The sequence below is a fragment of the Notamacropus eugenii genome, chromosome 3 (assembly GCF_028372415.1).
Source record: "Notamacropus eugenii isolate mMacEug1 chromosome 3, mMacEug1.pri_v2, whole genome shotgun sequence".
NCBI classification, from domain to species: Eukaryota; Metazoa; Chordata; class Mammalia; order Diprotodontia; family Macropodidae; genus Notamacropus; species Notamacropus eugenii.
The window spans coordinates 329,564,299-329,580,598 of record NC_092874.1 but is presented as its reverse complement, the minus strand read 5'-3'; the positions used below and the strand labels follow the sequence as shown (position 1 = coordinate 329,580,598).

At 37.2% G+C, this 16,300-nt stretch overlaps 1 protein-coding gene and 1 pseudogene across 11 annotated transcripts in view; both read left to right on the top strand.

Moving 5' to 3' along the window:
• Positions 1-1,033: 1,033 nt before the first annotated feature.
• Positions 1,034-16,300, top strand: part of AOPEP (aminopeptidase O (putative)) — a 553,954-nt gene continuing 538,687 nt past the window's right edge. For 6 of the 11 annotated variants that reach the window (XR_011964391.1, XR_011964390.1, XM_072596918.1 and 3 more), the window contains exon 1: positions 1,034-1,142. The gene's annotated coding sequence lies outside the window, so the exon portion shown is untranslated. Of the gene's footprint in view, positions 1,143-2,409; positions 2,735-16,300 lie in introns of all 11 variants that reach the window. The other 5 variants (XM_072596916.1, XM_072596914.1, XM_072596915.1 and 2 more) reach the window with 2 other exon arrangements.
• LOC140497961 (small nucleolar RNA U3) lies at positions 12,940-13,035 on the top strand (annotated as a pseudogene).

Here is a 16,300-nt window from a genome sequence, read left to right as displayed (position 1 = left end):
TCCAAAAGAACTGGATCTAGGTCCTGAGTCTAACACATAATGCTTCTGTGATACTCGAAGTCAATTCTCTAAGGTAATAAATTGTGGAACGGGTGGGATCCGCACTGCTTGAGTTCCTCAACCTGGGGTTTCCCCTACAAATAACATCCTAGTCCAGTTAAAAAAACGTTGCTAGGCTCTGCGCTAGGTTTTGGAGATCTCTCCTCCAAGGAGCTCACATTGTATAGAGGGATATCATATTTACAAAGCTAACCAAATACAAATTAATTTTGGGAAAGAGAAAGAGCACTAACAATTAATGCACTTGGAAAATTAATTAGAATAATGAATGAATGCTAATAAGAGGTGGCACCTGAAGGAAAGGAGCAGTTTTTAAGAGACTCAGGTGAGAGAACAGCCTCTACAGGAGCACAGAAACGCGAGGTGGAACAACCGAAACACAAAGGGGGTGAAGGGAAATAACTGAAATCAATGAAGTGACATTGTTGGGACCAGAATGTGGAAGACCAGGTAGGCATTTCTGTCTTATCTTAGAGGCGGTAAGAAATCACCTAAGGTTTTTGAGCTTGGGGATCTATCCCCAAGGATAGACAGGTAGGCAGGTAGGTAGTTGGAATGGATGAAGAGGTCGGGGCTCGGAGGTAGGAGAGATCCCCAGGAAATTCTGCCTCAGGCACCGGTCAGACTTCTCGGTCAGATCGCCTCGGACAGACTCAGTTTCCCCCTCTGTAAAATGAGGATGGCACGCCCTGCTCCTCTCTGCACCCAGCCAACACCATGAATTCTTCAGATAGGACAACCTTCCTAACGCGCTTTAGGACCCTTACTACCCTGCTATTTCTTTCCTTTGCCTGCTGGAAGACCCATTCTCAAGTGCTGGGATGGGGAGGTTCCCTAAGCTACCCAGCCCGGGGACGAGCACGAGGCCACCTCTCCACCCTAATGGGCCGGGGGGCGGGGAAAGTTGAAGCGTCACAGCAGTGGGCGTGACCTCGGCAAGGGACAGCGGGCGTGGCCTCAGCACGAGGCAGTGGGCGTGGCCTCGGCACGAGGCCGGAGGCGCGCTCGGATGACGTCGGAGCGACGGAGCCCGTGGGAACCGCGTGAGGAGACAGCGGCCCCCGGCCCCGGCTAGGGCGCAGGTAATCAGCCGCCGCCTCCTGCTCGCTGTCGGTCCCCAGCCGACCCCTCTCCGCACCCGGGGCGGGACTGGTGATGTGTGGAAGGAAGCACAGCAGCCCCCCTTGTCCCGAGGCCGGATGGGGATCCGTCTCCCCGGCCTCCCCCCACCCAAGGGGCGTAGGTGTGCTTGCTCTGGCAGGATTTCGTAACCAGGTCCTCTGTTAGCAGGGCAGCGGAGGGGGATGGTACGTTGGAAAGCGGCCACCCGGAAGGCTCCCGAGGGCCGGAGTTCGAATCCTGCCTTTCATCCCGTGGGACCTTGAGCAAGTTGCGTAGCCTTCCTGGGTCTCAGTTCTTCCCTTTGTAAAACGAGGGGGGATGGACTCGAGAGACTAGATTAGATTAGATCCCTTCCATTCCTAGATTTATGTCCTTTTTAGTTAAATCCTGTTAAACGTGGACGTAGTCCGGTAGCAGCCACCCCTTCCTCCCCATCTTCTCAGTCGCTACCACCTCATTTTACCTCCTCTACAACCGCACAGCGCACTCACATCCTCCCTTCCTGCCCGGCATCCTCTCCCACCTGCCCCTTCACAGCCCCCTGCCCTTGGAAGCTTGCCCCCCCTCAACCCACCCAGCCTGCCTCCCATGGCCCCCGCACACAGCTCACATAGCCATGCCTTCCACCACGTAGGGCTGTTTGCCCCCCTTTCTGGGCATTGACAGTGGGCCTTAGGGAAGACCTTAGGTTTGGGGGTGCTTCTGGAATGATTTCCGTCAGTGGCAGGTTTTGGAAGTCTCAGCTTTCGTTAGTAGCATAATGTTATGGTTGAAAAGTAGCCTTTTCTTTTGTTGTGGGTAGGAGAGGCACTTGGGATGGAGATGCAATGCTCAGGTGCTTCAAGCGGCCATTGTCATTTTTAATGAAAATTAAAAATTTTATTGGGTTTTTGTGTCTGTGGCAGATAAAGCAACTAGTTTCCTTCCCAGTGGCTTTATCCTTCCTGTCATTTCTCCCAGCCCCTCATCCCAACCTCTGTCCTGCCCCCAAATCCCCACAAACATAGTAGATTTCTGACAGAGGCCTTGGAGTCCAGCTCCCTCATTTTACAGATGAAATTGGAGCTCCGAAAAGTGAATTGATTTGCCCAGGGATACATAAGTAGCGACAAAGTATCAAGAGGCAGGGGGCTCCGACTCCCGAGTCCTGTACTTTATACACTATGCCTGCCTCTTAAAGGGAGGCATTTCTCTTGATATAATTTGTAAATATCAATTCTGTTCTAGTATTAAAGATTCCGTGTGTTGCGGTGGAAAATGCTTTGGCTCTGAAGACGGAGGACTTGAGTTCAGTTGCAGCCTCTAATACTGTTTGGGGTCTCCATGGGCAAGTCAACCTCCCTGGGCTTCAGTTTCCTCATTCATAAAATGGAGTATTTGGACCAGAAGACCTCTGAAGTGCTTTCCAGTTCTAAAGCTGTGATCTTAGTGGGCCATGTGGCCTCCACTGAAGTTCTGATTGGATACCTTATATGCTAGTAACCGAGTTCTTTTCAACCACGTCAGTGGAGCACAACCTCTGGCAGGTCCTAGCAGGCAGAAATGGTTTACGGTAGGGTGGATATTGGACAATATGTACATTTATTATATAAAGACTAGTCTAGCCAAGGCGGTGTAGGCTTATCTCCAGTGTAGTCATAAGATGATGGATATTTTTGCTACATCGGCTCTCAGAGGCTGCTGTTCTTATAGAAGGGTTGAGTCCTGAATAGGTGGAGGGAACATTTATACTGATGAAATTACAAGTCTTTGACATGTGGTCTGTAATAAACTAATACATAATTCAGAAACTTCATATTTAGGACAGGATTTTGGAAAGGATATCATCAGCATGATATATTTCTAGAAAAGGAAGTAGGCTGATCATGTAGTGAAAACAATGGGAAGCTGATGTACAGCCTGTATAATCTATGGGTAATTCATGTAGTATCAAGAAATCTAGAGGAAAGCTGCCAGCATGTTAGGTAGATTCCCTTTGGACGTTTTATGGGAGAATGGCACCCACATAAGATTTATGATGCATCAAAATATAGAGTATTTCTCATAGTTATGAGTACTGTACATTGATATCTAATATTAATATTGAACAGTATAAATTTAGGAAACCTTTAAAATATAAGGAGAACATTTATAAATTATTACTATTTAGTTCTGGCAATAGTACAGAGAAAAAATAGGATAAAATTAGGAAAAAATAGGATAAAATTAGGAAAAAAATTGTATTTTTTGCTACAGTTTCCATTTATCATAATCACATATCCAATACTGAAATGGTATTCTAAAAGGAATTTTTATTTTAAATCTTTCTATATTTCACATAAGTTAACATTTATTTACCATGATTTTTGCCAGCTAATGATTATTACTAACACTGAAATGCCATTATTTTTCTAAGACAATAAACTCCTGTTTACATAGATTCTAAACAACTGGAAAGCTCAAAAAATTGAATTTTGTCTCCCTTATTTGATTTTCATGGGAGGAACAAATCTAACAAACACATTTGTACCTCAGCTTTTTTTAACCTTTTGAGAATCAGTCACTGGTTAACTGAATCTTTTTCATAGCTAGGTATTTGCCCTTTAGACAGAAAAACTAAAAAAAAATTATTTTGAACCATTTTGTACAGAAACTTTAAAAAATGAATTATATACTTCCCAGCTTTCTCAGTATACCAAACACAATTTGACTTTTTTTATGACTAGGAATCATTATTATGAACATTAGTTTCTATACTGTCTTCCAGTACGATTACGTACCCTGCCTGTTTAGTTGCATGAAGGCTTCTTGCCCTATACTCAATAACCCTAGTGCTTAGATTCTGTTTTTTCTGTATCTCTGTTATCAAACTGTTAGCTGCTCTTTCCTGCTACTCTGCCCACCTCTAACAACCACTCTTCTGCCTTCTAATTCATTGCTATTAGTCTGCTATGGATTTGGAAACCAAGTACCATAGTCAAAGTTGTAGAATTGTATGTAAGTATAGAGTAGGTAGGAACTAATTAAGTGCCTGAGGAATGATTAGAGGCATTGTGGTATATTAGAATGACCACCAGACTTGAAGTCAGAGAATTGGAGCTAGAACTGAATCCTAACTTTATTACTAGCTGTGTAATTTGGGGGGCATTTTACTTCTTTGAACCTATTTTCCTCCTTTGCAAAGTGAGGAATTTACACTAAATTCTCTTCCAGCTGTAGGTCCTATAATGTATATTAGCTTTAGTTCTTATACTTTGTGACTTGTTTTGATTGCTCAGAGCCCTTTTTTTCTTTTCTCTTGTTTTGGAAACAAGCTAGGATCTAACTGAATCCTGGTATGTATATCACAAGTTCTGTATAGATTTAGTTTTGTGTCTTACAGCTTCTTTACAAACAGTACTATGTGGTGATCAGTCATCTGAAGCAGCTCCAGGTTATTTGAAGTGTTTTCTGAATCATCAAAGATTAAATTATGTTCAGAGAAATTTTGGTGTTAAATGTTTTACTATATTCTCACTTTCTGAAGAATTTTCAATTTGTGTGTGGCACAGTATATCAAATATGCTAATCCTTAGTTTACTAGTGTATTTAATTTGCTAGAATATCCTATTTCTCAGCCATTCTGGATAATAGATTTTGTCATAGCAGAACTTTAAGGGATCGCATTTTCATTGTGTTTCTTACTTTCACATAGGAGAGCCCCCTTTTAATGTCAACAATGTTGGCAGATTCCCACAGAATATCAGTTTTATTAGTATCTGTTGATTGAGAAAATAACAAAAAAAGCTACTGTGATTTTAGCAATAGATTTGATGGAATTTGTTATTAATCTAGTGACTGTATAATTTAAAATAAGTATGTGTGAGATATATTAATGTATAGGATTGGAGGATCTCTTGAAATAATTCTTTGACTTCTGCAGAAGCCAATGATTAGAAACTACTGAAATAAATTTTACAATGGGAGGTGTGTGAAACGAACCTCAAAAATATACATTAACACATACAAAAATTATTGAATTTTTATGGTTACTTAGAATATGTGTATTTTATTGTAATAAATGAAATCTAAATAAGGCCTGGAGAGTAATGGTTTACAAATATAAAATTATATGATTGTATATGGGGTATGTATGTATAGTACGTAATATGTAGTGCTATATTTAGCTATCTATCAATTGTGGTTGATAAGAAAACATTTTATATGTATCAGTGTCACAGTTTAAGACTACCAACCATGCATCATTACACATAGTATGGCTGTAGCCATACATAGTAAGGACCAGTGAATCATATATAGACACACATAGTTGTTACATTGTAGGAGCCTATAAAAAATTGTATATCTCAACAAGGTAAAGTTGCATTTCCCATCAAATTTAAAGGCACAGGCATATGTTAAGTTTTATTTTCATTTTTTTTGTAAGGCAAGCTGTATTATAATTATGAAATCCCAGAAAATGAGAGCTAGAAAGGATGTTAGTGATCATCTAGTCCAACCTCTTCATTGAACAGATAGGGAAATGAAGGTTCAAGTTCACATAGCAAGTAGGTAGCCAGTTGGTGCTTGAAGCCAGGTGTCCTGATTCATAGTTGGGTGTTTTCTCTGTCACATCAGGTTGTCTTCTAACATGACTTCACTGCTGCTGATTTCTGCCTTTAGTTTCATAAGATGTAAAAGGAAATATTTGTTTCGTTTACCCTGGAATTTGAATCTAATGGTATTGATGTATTTGTTAAAAATGTGTTTAGGATATAAACCCTGCCCAGCTAGGTGTGGATATGAAAGGTGTCTTTAAATTAATAATCTGCACAACTTCTTTGAGTACCCCTGCCTTACTTCTCTTTGTATTCTAAAGGACAGGGTCTAAAAGCCAGAAAGAATTTTCTTGTAGTGTTTCATATGTGTTTGTGTGTGTATTCTTTAGCAAACTGATAGTAGATGGAGCTTAAAGGGTGTTATAGTTTCATATTTTTTTCCTTCCAACTCTCCCAGTATATTTAAATCTTTAAATTTTAATCCAACTTCAACAACAACATAACACATCTAAAACTTGTTTTGAGGTGTACAGGATGTGGTAATATAAATTTACTTTTTAGTATTTTGAGGCTATGTACACTACCATTTATTAAGTACTTACTGTGTTCCAGGTATGCTGATTTTGCTGAATTAACTGTCTCTGTGTTGCCCTCTTGGTGGTTCTCCAGGGTGGTCCTCCTCAGGTCAGGAATCAGGGAGGAGCTACTGTTCCTTGTGGCGCTTTGTAGTTAGGGGACCGGGAAATAACTCAGTGGTTCAGTCCTTTAGTTGCCTAAGCCAATTAAGTATCAAAGACACTATCAATACCTTTCAAGGAAGAGAACTAGCCCCGCTCACCTGGAAGAGGAGTCTGGTAGATTTTCTTCTTACTAACCTAGTCAGTTCTAAAACTTAGTTGCAGAACACTGGTCATTCTTAATTGGCAGAGGGAAATTCTTCACTTGAATTTTATACTCCAATGAAATAACAAATCTGGACAAAAATAAAACTAAAACATTCTACTACTTAGCAGATATTTTCTTTTTTTTTTTTTTTAAATTATTTGTTTTCAGTGTGCTACAGTCACTTCCATATATCTTAGGTTTTTTTTCTCCTCCCTCCCCCTCCTTTCCCCTTACCTCCCCATTCCCTCCCGGGGATGGCATACAATTTTATATAGGTTCTACACATATTTTCACCTTAAGGTGTATTTTTACCTTAGTCATGTTGCATAGAAGAATTAAAATGAATGGGAAAAATCATAAAACAAACCAAAACAAAATATAAAAGAAAATGGTTTGCTTCATTCTGCATTCGAATTCCATAGTTCTTTCTCTGGATATGGAAGGCATTTTGCCTCAAGAGACCATTGGGAATTTTTTACTAAGTCTACCAGAAAAATTCCTTGAACACTGTGGTTGTTGCTGTGTACAGAGTTCTCCTACTTCTGCTCCTTTCACTCAGCATCAGTTCATATAAATCTTTCCAGGCCTCTCTGAAGTCTTCTTGTTCATCATTTCTTATTCCATTACATTCATGTACCATAATTTATTCAGCCATTCCCCAATTGATGGGCATCTCCTTGATTTCCAGTTTTTGGCCATCACAAAAAGAGCTGCTACAAATATTTTTGTACATGTGGGACCCTTTCCCATTTTTATGATCTCTTGGGGATACAGTCCTAGAAGTGGTATTGCTGGGTCAAAGGGTATGCACATTTTTGTAGCCCTTTGAGCATAGTTCCAAATTCTTAGCAGGTATTTTCACAATTATCCAGTGGTTATAATTTTGTTCTTAACTAATTTTGTTTCTTATGCAGTAATTAATTTCTTTAATATTATTCAACTTTATTTTAAAATTTCCTTGACATTTATAGTAGTGAAGCTTAGGTATTGAAATTGATTGAACATTGAAATTGGCACAATTTTGCAGAAGTGGGATCATACCATTTTGTCCAATTTGGTAGCATTAATGTTTTCATTTGCATAAAATACTAGATATTCTGGAGGTAGAAACTATTTAACTGTTTCTGGTGAAAGGTGATACATTATATTTACAATATTTGTTAAAGGAGCTTCAGGTGTTTTTTTTAAACTTATTAACTTGATAACATTTCAATAAATATTAGGTGCTTACTATATGCAAGATACTGCGATAGATAATGGGAATACAAAGATAAAAACACAGACATCATTCTAGACCCAGATTAGTAGATATGGACTAATTTCAAGGTTGGGGGTGGGTGGGTAAGATGAGGGGGGAAAAAGAGCAGAAAGAATTAGTGGATTGGGAAAGGCTCCAGATATAAAAGTAGAACCTGGACCTGAGCCTCAAATACCAGAATTAGAGAGTTGGAAAGGATCCCCATTATAACAAACCCAGATATCCTCTGTAGCTTTTGACACTCTTGATCAACCTCTCCTTGTGCATTCTCTCTATTCCTGCCAAGAGGTTGTCCATTTTGTCCTTGAAGCCCTCCAAAACATCACATTCTACTTTTGGACACTTAGGTACCTTTTTCCTAACATCAAGCCCAAATTTGCCTTTTTTGTAACTTCCACGTATTGCAGCTGGTTCTGCCCTCTGAGGGCAAACAGAGCAATTCTAATCCCTCCTCTTGACCAACTTCAAATACGTGAAGACAGCTAGCGTGTCCCCCCTGAGCCTCCTCTTCTCCAGGATAAACATACCCAGTCTTTTAAGCTATCTTCATGTGACGTGGACTCAAGGACATTCTTCTGCTTATCAAAGTCCCCTGAAGTTGAACACAGTACTTCAGTTAATGCCAAACAACGGTGGAATACGGTGAGACTATCACCACCTCATTCCTGGAAGCCACGCTTCTCTTAATGTAGTCCGGTGGTACGAGATTTTGGCTGCCACGTCATGCTGGTGTCTCAAGTTGAATCTGAAGTCTAATTAAAATTCTCTGGTCTTGTCAAAGAGGCAAGGATTGCACCCATGGAAATTCTTGAGAGCACCAAAAGAATTATTATATATAGGGAGAACTAAGAAAGCAGAGCCACAGAGGCTAAAGGATAGAGGGAATCTAAGAAGGCGATGTGGTCAGCATTGTCAGAAGCTACAAAGAATTCACAAATTTGGTCTTGTTTATGCTGCTTAGTGCATGTGTGATCTTGGGCATGTCAAGTTGGTGCAGTGGATCATTGGATATACCTGGAGTCAGGCAGAGGTGAGTTCAAATCGGGCCTCTAACACTTATGAGTTCTGTGACCCTGGGCAAGTTATTTAACCTGTCTCCCTCAAGATTCCTCATTTCTTAAATGGTATTTAAAAGTACCTCCCAGGACTTTTGTGAAGATAAGATGAGATATTTTTAAAGCACTTTGAAAGCCTTAAAGTACAATACAAATATAAAATACAGTGTAAACATAAATCAAGCTACAATATAAAGTATAGTTGTTATTATTACACCGCTCAGTGCCCCAGTTTTCTCACTAGTCAAATGAGCAGGTTGCTGAGGTAATCTGCAAAGTTTTTTCCAGTTCCATGATCTTATGAATCAGACCACTGTACTGTCTTACCTAATGTTACTACATTTATTTTGCACTGATGGGGACATTAAGTGACTAGTTATATGATATAAAAAGTTTTAAGTTTTCATATGAGTACATTTTGTAGGCATTTTTTATTGACTTTGGTATGAAAGATTCTAATGTACTCTTAAACTTCTAATTTTCAAGAATTTTTTCATCTCTCATGCTTTATTTTACTTTTTAATTCTTTCCCATTTTGTTCCAAGTTTCCTCTTTATTTGAAGGAACGTTTGGGGAATTCCCTGTTACCTTAGTTGTATGTACCAAAGGAAGACTGAAAACACAAAATGATTTCGGGAGTGAAAATGCATTAAACTACATAGAGAAACTAGTGGAAACAGGGGAAAAGGGAAAGGGGATGCTTAAGAATGATAGGGTTGGGGAAAAAATAATGACAAGCAAAACCAAATTCAAGAGAAAAAGAATAAGAACCAGAGATCAGTTGGGCTCAATGAAGAGAAGCAGGGCAATAGTTAGGAACAGACTACTTTACTTTAGATTAATAGCATTATTCAAATTTTTTTTCTTTCTATTCTTTCTTGGTAAAGAGCTTAGGGGAAAAAGAAAAGAAAAAGCAAAAGAGGATATGATGGGAGGAAATACAGAATTAATGGTCTTAACCATCAGTGTGAATAGGATGAACTCATTTGAATATGAGTAGCAGAATAGATTAGAATGCAACCCAGAGTTATTTATAGGAAGCATTCTTGAAACATAAAGGTTGACACAAAGTTAAAAGGAAACCCTATAGCAGAATCTTTCCGGCCTCAAACCTTTAAAAATCAAGGGTAGCAATTATGATCTCAAGTGAAAATAGGCATGGTTAAAAGATAAGCAGGGAAAATACATTATGTTTAAAGCCACTGTAGCTAATGAAAGAAAATCAATAATTAATATACATGTCCTGAAAGACATTATTTAAGTACTTAAAGGAAAAATTAATTGAATTACAGGGAAAAAATACAGTAAAGCTATAATTTCTAGAAATCTCAATGTGCCCTTTTCAGAGCTAGCCAAATCTAACAAAAAAACAAAAAAAGGAAAGAAAGAAAAGAAAGCAATTAAGGATATGAATAGACTATTTTAAAAGTGAGATATGATAGATCTCTGGTGATTGCTGAGTGGAAGTAGAAGAGAGACAGAGTATTTCTCAGCTGTTCGTGGCACTTTTACAAAAATTAGCGATATAGTAGTGCTTATTTATTTGTTTTCTTTTCAGGTATGTCTGACTCTTTATGACTCCATTTGGGGTTTCCTTGGCAAAGGCACTGGAGTGGTTTGCCATTTCCTTCTCCAGCTCATTTTTACAGATGATGAAACTGAGGCAGGTTCGAGTGACTTACCTAGGGTTACATAGCTAGTAAGTGGCCAAGGCCAGGTTTGAGCTCAGGTCTTCTACATAAATAATTGCCAAAAAAAGAATTATTTAGGGCAGATTTTAAACTACTTACTACGTAAAGGGCATTTAAATAAAGGATTAAGACTTAATGGAAACTGAATCGTGTAATTCTCAAAAATAATGTGGGGCAAGGCACAAATCATGTAAGTAATTTAATCAAAGTAATTGACAACTGATTCAAAACTTTTGCTAAAACTTTTTAGTGTAGCCATAGTATCCCTGAAAGAGAAATTTATGTTTGTAAGCATTTTCATCAACAAGAAAGAAAAAGAATAGAGTAGTGAATTGGTCATACAACTAAAAAAAAAAGCTAGAAAAATAAATCAAATTAATAAAAAAGTTGAACAGAAACTCCCCCCCCCCAAAAATCTAGTTAACTGATGCATAAAACATAGAGCTGGGATAAAAAAAAACAACCCAAAACTTAATATTTAAACTTTTAGCCAGTCTAAAGGAGAAGGAAATCAAATTGCCAATACCAAAATTGAAAAAAGCAAACTCACAACTAATGAAGAGTAAATTAAGGAAATTATTGTAGATTATTTCATTCAATTATGTATCAACATAAGAGTCAAATGCATAAATATTTGCAAAAATGTAAAATTTAGATTAACAGAACAATCATTAGAGAATTTAAATGACCCAGTCTCAGAAAAGGAAATGGATTTATGAATAAATTCTGTCAAACATTCAAAGAACAGTTAACTCCAATAGTATATAAATTGTTTACAAAAATAGGGAAAGAAACAATTCTATCAAACTCTGCTTATGATTCAGACATGATCCTGATACTTAAACCAGGTAGAGGTAAGTTAGAGAAAGAAAATTAGAGATGACTGTCTCCAAAGCATATTGCTGGAAAAATATTGAATAAAATATCAAAGAGTCTATAGGAACATTAAAAATATTTTGACTTAGTTGGATTTATATCAGAATTACATTGCAGTTTCAGTTTTAGGAAATACATAGATGATATAACCCCAAACAACAAAATTAACACCCTTATATCAATAGATGCAAAAAAAGATTTTGACAATATACTTGTTATGTTAAAACATTAAATGGCATAGGAATAAGTGGGCCTTTACTCAAAATGATAAATAGGGTTGATCCAAAACCAAGAGTTTGCATTTTTTGTAATGGACAATGCTGGGGGCTTTTTCAGCAATATCAGGAGCAATATTTTCTTTAGAGAATTTTTATCTTTTTTCCCCAAAGGGGAAGACACTCAAAGAACACCAAGGACAGTTCTCAAGATCTTATCCCCCCTTTCCCTAAAGGAAAGAAGACCAGAGGAAGATGATGTCTATGAAGTTAAAGAAGGGCTTTTATTAATTAGGAAAGGAAAAAAAAAACATGCACAAGGGACCCGTCCAGCCTATTCTGAACAGAACACTTAAGTAATGGATGGGGAGAGTTTATATATGTATTGTAGTGGCTCTCGGAAGACTGACATACTAATTCAGTGTTGGTAGAACTGTGAATTGGTCTAACCATTTTGGAAAACTATCTTATAACTTGAAAAGTCACCAAACTGAGAAGGACAAGACTATGTCAACTCTTTTTTCTTGTCATAAGGAACTAAAAACAAGTTGGGTACTCATCATTTGAGAAACAACTAAACACATTTTAAAACATTTTGTTAATTTTTGTGCCTTTTTATGGTTTTTGTCAAGTATTTGGTTGAACCATGATTTTTATGGACTTAACCTTTTTTCATCCCAGCTCTTTACTGTTCATGTTACTTTTTATCAGATATTCCTGCTAACTTTTAACCTGATCATTACATCTTTTAAAAAGCTGGTTTAAAAAAGAAACAAAACACTACCACCACAACAAATTAAGAAGTATTGGAAAGTATTTAGTAAGATCCTGACTTATTTTGATATTAGTATCCAACATCTTAGAGAAGGAATGGATTACAGCTACCCAAAGTCATATAGGTATCTATTTCTATAGATAGAATGCATATGGAAAAGCAGTAGTGAAGATGTTTTACCAAGGAGTTGTGCTTCAGATTGGCAATATTATTTTTCCAGCAGGTGCTCTTTCAGTGACAGATGGAAGTGTTTGGATGAGATGGAAAAAAATCAGAATTGACCAATCTGAAAACATGTATACTACTGAAATCAAGCCAGAGATTCTACAGGGTTCATTTTTAAGCAAATAGATGTTAAGAACTACTACTATTGTGTAAATAAATATCTTTCATGTGGAACTTGGTAGAAAGTATTTTTTAAGATATTTCAGATTCTGGAAGAACTATGTTTAGAGTTAGTATTATTATAGTTTTTATATTTTATTTAGACTATACTTTCAGAGATCATTTCTGTAGCGTATTACTAGAGAATTATGCCTGAAAGTGTTTTATTTTTAAAGCAACTAAGGAAAAATAGGTGTGATTTTAAGAGTAACATCCTAATTTTGATACTGCTGCATGCATTGTAGCACTTAAGTAATCTGTGCCATAAATGCGACATGTAGAATGTTCTCCGTTTCTTCTGTTTTCCTAGCATGGCTGTTTTTCAGTCATTTTTCAGTCATATCCGAGTCCTCATTGACACACATGGGGTTTTCTTGGAAAAGATAGTGGTGTAGTTTGGCATTTCCTTCTCCAGCTCACTTTGTAGATAAGGACACTGAGGCTGATAGAGTTAAGTGATTTGCAGCTAGTAAGTGTGGGAAGCTGGATTTGAACTCAGGAAGGTGAATCTTCTTGACTTTACACCTGGCACTCAATCAACTGCGCCACCTACCTACCACCTAAATTCATTTCCTAGTCTTTGGTTGTTTCATGACAATGTTTATCTAAGTCTTAGGAAATATATGAAAATTATAATTATAGTTTGTAAACTTACACAGAAAGATTTCTTAAATTAATTTTAAAAGGGTCATATCTTCAACCTTGAGGGAGTTGAATACTTAGTTTTTAATATTTTTATTCCTTTTTGCCAGGCCTAGCGGCCTGTGTGGGCTCCCCGAGTCTTCTTACCTCACCTCCGAGGTCTTCGGCTGGCCACGCCGGATGCTCATATGAGAGAAAGGACGTTCCAGAGTTGAACAAGGGTTGAGCTTTATTTCAGGGTCTCGGTTACAAGTGCAGGGGAGGTCTTCCTTAGGAGGAAGAGGGGGAGATTTCCTAAGGAGGCTAGGATCTTAAGGGATTGGAAGTAGAAGTACAAGCGGGGAGAGAGGGGGAGGGGAGAGAGGAAAGAAGAAAAGCGGAGCCTACTGTCCTCTTGGCTCCTTACGTGCTAAGAGAGCTTTCAGGCTTCCTCAATCCTACTTAACCTTCAGCCGCATAGTTTGCATCTGAATACCGTGCTGTTAGGTAACTAGGTGTGCCCAGATCCGGGACAATCTCGAGGGCGGGGAGATCTCTCTCCCATCACGTTTCTCACGGGAAGAGGCGGAATTACTCGAGATAGCTCGGTTCACCTCGATTCCCTGCCGTTTCCTGGGGGGGTCTTGTGAGAGCTCTAAGATTTAGAAGCTCCCACCTTTACCCTCCCGAGACTGTCCACACGGAATTGAGCTTCCAATCCCAACACCTTTTTCCTTTGGTTTAAATAAAAGCTTAAACAATGCATTGTTCTTCTCCTAATGCATTCTTTGTTTTCCTTCTTTATTTTGTATTTATTTCTTCCCATTCCTTTCTATCTTTTTATGTCTATTCTGTATTCTCCCATATTGGGGGTAAATTTATTACATTGTTCTTCCTTGCATATAAGAGAAGAAGGCTGCTGAGTTACATAAGTGAGAGTTGAGATGTGGAAGGCTAAGAAGGGAACATGATAATAGAGCGGGGTACCACGCTCAAAACAAAACATTTCCCATGGTTTTAAAAAGGTAACATATGGAACTTGTCCTTTAACTATATTATGATATATATTATGTGATGTGTTCTCCATAAAACCAAGCAGTGTTACATTTAAATGGAATTCATGAAATTATACAATCTGCTGGTGTTCATCTTTATTCATGGTTGAAAAACTACCCTATAATTTTTTAATAATTTTAGCCCCTTATTTATCAATTATGATGTCCTAATTATACTAAGTAAAAATTAAAATGTTACTGTTTTTTCTAAATTTTCAGTTATTTCTGCTCTAAATAACATTCTTTCCAAAATTATATTGATGTGGAATTATATGTTTTGATAATTATTAATGAAATATAAATGGAAAACAGTGGTTGTACTCATATGGATGTATTTTGCAATGCTTCTGAAAGTAAACATTAAGTCTGATCATTTTTTTGACATACTATATTATCTTACAAGAATAAGATTAACTTGGGCTTTTGGTGAAATGTAAGTATAAAAAATGACTGATTTTTTTTTTGAGTGCTTATATATTACAAATTATACAACTGAAAATATAACTATAGAATTCTAAAGGGAAAGCACTCATTTGATTTATTTCAATGATGCTCCTAGTGCTTAAAACATTTTGTAAACGTTAAAAATATTTTGAGGGTATTTCTACATATCTTTGAGGTTGGCCTTGAATTTTGGGAACAGTCAAGTCTGCTGACCATGATAGGAAATCAGATTTGGTAACATGTACATTTAGGACTGCAAAGTGTGACTACAACACAATGAATGAGATTTGTTTTTTAGTAGTTCTGCAGTCATTACCAAAAGAGGAAATACAGAAATGTTTTTAGCAGTGACAGTCACTAGAATAAACATACTTTATTGTTACTACTTAAAAGAAAAACACTCATTTGGTTGTGTAAATTTTTGTATGTTTGTAAGGTGGGGTAGAATGGCATTACTTTATGCTTTCGTCTCCCAAATTTGATTTTTCACTCCAGTTAATTGTTTTACAACCTAAAATTGTATACTATGATTTCCAGAAGTTATTTGGTAGTGCCTTTTTGTCGTTGTTCAGTCATTTAGTTATGTCTGATTCTTCGTTATTCATTCATTCCCTTGCACCATACAGTCATGGGTTTTTCTTGGTAAAGATACTAGAGTGGTTTGCCATTTCCTTTTCTAGTGGATTAAGGTAAACAGATGTTAAGTGACTTACCCAGGGTCACACAGCTAAGAAGTGTCTGAGGTTACATTTGAACTCAGGTGCTCCTGACTTCAGGTCTAGTGCTTTATCCAGTGGGCCACCTGGCTGCCTCCTAGTAGTTTCTTGGATAAAAATAAATGATTTCACATTTGTTCATCCAGCCATAAACAGTTAAAGCTGTGATATGTTTTTGTGATTGAACTCTAAGTTGTTTTGAGATAGCTTTGCACAAAAGATTCATCTTATTTGTGAATAAGTCCTAAAGATTAAAAAAAAAACGTTTTGATTGTTAATTACTCTGGTGAAAGTGATAGCAATTTCTTAAATGTGATATTTGGAAAGTTTTTAATACATTTTAAAATTGAATAAAGTTCATCAAATAAAATATCTATTTGCAAGATAACTTTTGACCTCCTAAGTTTTTGAAATACAACACTGAGTCAAAAGAAACTAAATAATACATCCTGACTTTAAGACACAATTTTCCCATTTGATCTGTGTATTTTGTTTTTGTGTAAACATATGCAGGATTAAAATTCTGTACAATTATGTAACTATTAAAATAAAACATTCAAAATGAGTGCAAATTATTTGTGCCTTAGGAACTTATTATAAAGGGGGCAGAAGATTGTGTCAATTAG